This window comes from Triticum urartu, unplaced genomic scaffold, assembly GCF_056163025.1.
Source record: "Triticum urartu cultivar PI428250 unplaced genomic scaffold, HENAU_Tu73 scaffold2, whole genome shotgun sequence".
NCBI classification, from domain to species: Eukaryota; Viridiplantae; Streptophyta; class Magnoliopsida; order Poales; family Poaceae; genus Triticum; species Triticum urartu.
In genome coordinates, this window is record NW_028260368.1 from 2,125,819 (window position 1) to 2,131,653 (window position 5,835).

At 34.3% G+C, this 5,835-nt stretch overlaps 1 non-coding gene across 1 annotated transcript; it reads right to left on the reverse strand.

Moving 5' to 3' along the window:
- Window positions 1-147: 147 nt before the first annotated feature.
- TRNAN-GUU (transfer RNA asparagine (anticodon GUU)) lies at window positions 148-219 on the reverse strand. The gene has a single exon. It is a non-coding gene; the product is annotated as a tRNA-Asn (tRNA).
- Between the last annotated feature and the right edge of the window lie 5,616 nt (window positions 220-5,835).

Here is a 5,835-nt window from a genome sequence, read left to right on the forward strand (position 1 = left end):
ACAGAATGTGATACGATGAGATAGAATGCAATAGAAATAGAAACAAGGATAGCGAACGGGTTACCTACTCCTAAGGGTCAAAGCAAGCCCTTTAATTCAATTCTTTATTCTTACATTAAAATTCTTACATTAAAGAATGAATAAAATCTCCCCAAGTAGGATTCGAACCTACGACCAGTCAGTTAACAGCCGACCGCTCTACCACTGAGCTACTGAGGAACAAGGGGGGATTCGACCTCCTAGAGTTCAACTCCCGCTCTCAACCCATGAACAATATGAGTCCGAAGCTTCTTTCGTAACTCCCATAATTTCTTCGTAGTGGCTCCGTTCCATGCCTCATTTCATAGGGAAGCCCAAAGTGGCTCTATTTCATTCTATTTCACTTCCTAGCACTTCCTATCATTTAATATCCATCCCTTTGGTCTTATTGACATAAGAGATGTCATTTATAGTCTATCTCTTTCTATATATGGAAAGTCAAGAAATTCTCATCGAAACATCGAGAAATTGTGCATATAGAAAACTCTAAAGAAAGAAAAAAAGGAGACCCATGCCATGATTTTCAAATCTTTTCTATTTAGTAGTCTAAGTTTCTCGATGAGGATAATTAATTCGGTCGTTGTGGTCGGACTCTATTATGGATTTCTGACTACATTCTCCATAGGTCCCTCTTAGATCTTCTTTCTCCAATCTTGGATTAGGGAAGAAGGAGATATTCGCGACTACTGGCGATTTCATTATGGGGCAGCTCATGATCTTCATATCGATCTATTATCCACCTCTGTATCTATTCTTTCTTAGCTAAACAGGTGGAAGATCTATCCAATTTGGTTATATTATATCATGGACTCGAAAAACGGATCTGAATTTGACTGAAATGCACGATCTTCACAGGTATCACTTTTCACGATACCTAAAAGGTGGAATAGCGATTTTCGAACCATTTCCTATAAGAGAATGGTTTCCATTACTTTGAGAAATGGATTCTTATATCAAACTATAGCTATTGCATTAAAGAAGAAAAGAAACTAATAGAAGTCGAAGACGCGGAATGATAGTGAATAGAGAGAAAGATTCTTCTGATTTTCTTGTTTCTATCTACTAGACGCCGTAGAGAATTGAGAATTTTCATGTCTTTCAATTCTCGTACTCGTAATTGGAAAGTTATGGAAGGAGACCCATCATTTTGCAATGAAAACAACATATAAAACTCTGGACAATTTCGAAATCAGGCCAAGCGTCTTAATACATATGCAAAAAAATTCATTATTGGCCCACCATTGATTAGAAGATTTAGCTTGTATGAATCGCTATTGGTTTGATACGAATAATGACAATCGTTTCAGTATGTTAAGGATACAGATGTATCCACAATTCATTTAGAGTTACTTAATAGTCTATTTCTTATACCATATCTCTATCCCGTGAAATTCTCGAGCCAAAAGATGGATGCATATGCTGTGTTTCATTTTGCTAAATGATATCAATTAAATGGTGTATCAATTCCATAAATTGCATATAGCAATAAATAAATCAGCAAAATTCTTTCTAATATTTTAGATAGAAGAAACATTTCTTCTATCTAAAATATTAGAAAGAATGTACCCTTCTATCCAAATCCAATTTGCATCGATAAAATAAATCCAAATTCCAGTAGTAGATGAATAATTGCAAATTTGTGTGTGTACGAGATTAGAATAACTTCAAAATAACTGACATAATTTTGTATTTTTCCTGATCAGAAAAATACATGAAAAAGAAAGGAGGTAGAAAAATTTTTGGATTTATGGTTAAAGAAGAAAAAGAAGAAAACAGGGGTTCTGTTGAATTTCAAGTATTCAGTTTCACCAATAAGATACGGAGACTTGCTTCACATTTGGAATTACACAAAAAAGATTTTTCATCGGAAAGAGGTCTACGAAGACTTTTGGGAAAACGTCGACGTTTGCTGGCTTATTTGGCAAAGAAAAATAGAGTACGTTATAAGAAATTAATCGGTCAGTTGAATATTCGGGAGCAGTAATTTAATCGTTCAAATTTTTTTCTTGTTTTATTATTTTTTTAGTAGTCTTATAGTAGTCTTAGATTTTTCATTTTGATGAGCCTCGCTTTGAGGAATTCATGGAATAATCCATTTTCATGGAATAATGAATTAAGGAAGAAAGGATATGAGTCTACCGCTTACAAGAAAAGATCTCATGATAGTCAATATGGGCCCTCAACACCCATCAATGCATGGTGTTCTTCGACTGATCGTTACTCTCGATGGTGAGGATGTTATTGATTGTGAACCCATATTAGGGTATTTACACAGAGGAATGGAAAAAATCGCGGAAAACCGAACTATTATACAATACTTACCTTATGTAACAAGGTGGGATTATTTAGCTACTATGTTTACAGAAGCAATAACAGTAAATGCACCAGAATTCTTGGAGAATATTCAAATACCACAAAGAGCCAGCTATATTAGGGTAATTATGTTAGAATTAAGCCGGATAGCTTCTCACTTGCTATGGCTTGGACCTTTTATGGCGGATCTCGGCGCACAGACTCCTTTTTTCTATATTTTTAGAGAGAGAGAATTAATATATGATCTATTTGAAGCTGCTACAGGTATGCGAATGATGCACAATTACTTTCGCATCGGAGGAGTAGCCGCCGATCTACCTTATGGATGGATCGATAAATGTTTAGATTTCTGTGATTATTTTTTACGCGGAGTTGTTGAATATCAACAACTTATTACACAGAATCCAATTTTTTTAGAGCGAGTTGAAGGAGTAGGTTTTATTAGCGGAGAAGAAGCAGTAAATTGGGGCTTATCGGGACCGATGTTACGAGCTTCTGGAATACAATGGGATCTTCGTAAAGTAGATCCTTATGAGTCTTACAACCAATTTGATTGGAAAGTCCAATGGCAAAAAGAAGGGGATTCGTTAGCTCGCTATTTAGTACGAATTGGTGAAATGAGGGAATCCATCAAAATAATTCAACAAGCTGTAGAAAAAATTCCTGGAGGACCTTATGAAAATTTAGAAGTCCGACGCTTTAAGAAAGAAAATAATTCTGAATGGAATGATTTTGAGTATAAATTTCTTGGTAAAAAACCTTCGCCCAATTTTGAATTGTCAAGACAAGAGCTTTATGTAAGAGTAGAAGCCCCAAAAGGTGAATTAGGGATTTATCTAGTAGGAGATGATAGCCTTTTCCCCTGGAGATGGAAAATCCGTCCACCCGGGTTTATTAATTTGCAAATTCTTCCTCAGCTAGTTAAAAAAATGAAATTGGCTGATATCATGACGATATTAGGTAGTATAGATATCATTATGGGGGAAGTTGATCGTTGAAATGATAATAGATAGGGTAGAGGTAGAAACTATCAATTCTTTTTCGAAATTGGAATTATTAAAAGAAGTCTATGGACTGATATCGATTCTACCCATTTTGACCCTCCTTTTGGGAATAACAATAGAGGTACTCGTAATTGTGTGGTTAGAAAGAGAAATATCTGCGTCGATACAACAACGTATTGGTCCTGAATATGCTGGCCCCCTGGGCCTGCTTCAAGCTATAGCAGATGGGACTAAGCTACTTTTTAAAGAAGATATTCTGCCATCCCGAGGAGATATTTCTTTATTTAGCATTGGACCCTCTATAGCAGTCATATCAGTTTTATTAAGTTTTTTAGTTATCCCTTTGGGATATCATTTTGTTTTAGCCGATCTTAGTATTGGTGTTTTTTTATGGATTGCCATTTCAAGTATAGCTCCTATTGGTCTTCTTATGGCAGGATATAGCTCAAATAATAAATATTCTTTTTCAGGCGGTCTACGAGCTGCTGCTCAATCCATTAGTTATGAAATACCATTAACTTTTTGTGTGCTAGCAATATCTCTACGTGTGATTCGTTAAAATAGATCTTTTTCCTATAAAATCCATTAACTATTTATATTCCTTTTCTTATTTAGTATTTGGGTTGGTAAGTTAAACTAGATAGCTATATGAGTGAAACAAAACAGCTTATAAATTTGTAGTAAAAAGAAAAAATCTCATTTCCTACGTACAAGAAAAAAGTGGAAGTAAACATAAGCAGTGTAAACTCTTTATCCCAAGGTTGATATTTTTTAATTAGTCATCATATCTTGAAGCGGCCAAGAATAAAGGATTCACGATATGGAATTCCATTACTAGAATACTCCTAGTTATTACTATAACTTAATAATCCATAAGAAGAATCCACCAAAAGTTAGTGAAGGGTTAGGAACACTAAAGTACATAAAGGATTAGTAATGGAAAATCTAAAACATTAGAGATTTTTGCCCATAAAAGGAATCATAATAAGGACTTGCAATTTGTAGAAATTATCAAGTAGTACTTTCTTCGGATTCCGATCCAGAGTATGTTCCCATTCACTTGTTAAGGAAATGGCTATCAAGAACGAATTAACCCTTTATCCATTTTTTCTTTTTAAATACCCCCTCCCTGGGGAAAGAAGAATAGTAAAAAAGATATGGAGTGCACTAGAAAAAATTTTCATTATTTCCTTCCTCTATCCATATTCATGCAGAATTGCTCATGAACTAATACCCAACTCTTTCCATTTATTAATTGAATTCCTATAACAAGTAACAAGTGTTTTATTCCAAGATTAAGTTATTACTGAACAAAGAAAAATTTTCATTATATTATAAAGGATGAGATCAATTCGGAAGCGCTTTTTCTTATTCTAGCAGACGGAATTCCTTTGGTCTAATTTAGGACTTTCAAATCTATTTTATTTTATCTAATTCTATCTACGCCCCCGGGGCTAGGAACAAAACAGTCCTTTCCTTTTTCTGATCATAGAGAAGCCGTATGAAGCTAAGGTTTCATGTACGGTTTTGAAATAGCGGTGGGAACTGTGATGTTATCACCGACTATGATTATCTAACAGTTCAAGTACAGTTGATATAGTTGAAGCACAGTCAAAATACGGTTTTTTTGGATGGAATATTTGGCGTCAGCCTATAGGTTTTCTGGTTTTTTTAATTTCTTCTTTGGCAGAATGTGAAAGATTACCCTTTGATTTACCAGAAGCGGAGGAAGAATTAGTAGCAGGTTACCAAACTGAATATTCCGGTATCAAATATGGTTTATTTTATCTTGTTTCTTACCTAAATTTATTAGTTTCTTCTTTATTTGTAACAGTTCTCTACTTGGGCGGGTGGAATTTATCTATTCCCTATATATCCTTTTTTGATTTTTTCCAAATGAATAAAGCAGTTGGAATTTTGGAAATGACAATGGGTATATTTATTACATTAACTAAAGCTTATTTATTTCTCTTCATTTCTATCACAATAAGATGGACTTTACCGAGGATGAGAATGGATCAGTTATTAAATCTTGGATGGAAATTTCTTTTACCTATTTCCCTGGGCAATCTCTTATTAACAACCTCTTCTCAACTTGTTTCACTATAAATAAGATAATACAATAATAGTAAGAATATTTTCAACACAAAAGCTCTCTCAAACAAGAGAAAGAAACATATCTTTTTCATAGATATTTAGAATGAATATGTTCCCTATGGTAACTGGGTTCATGAGTTATGGTCAACAAACAATACGTGCTACAAGGTACATAGGTCAAAGTTTCATAACTACCTTATCCCACACAAATCGTTTACCTATAACGATTCACTACCCTTATGAAAAATCAATTACACCAGAGCGTTTCCGAGGGCGAATCCACTTTGAATTTGATAAATGTATTGCTTGTGAAGTATGTGTTCGCGTATGTCCGATAGATTTACCCGTTGTGGATTGGAGATTTGAAAAGGATATTAAAAGA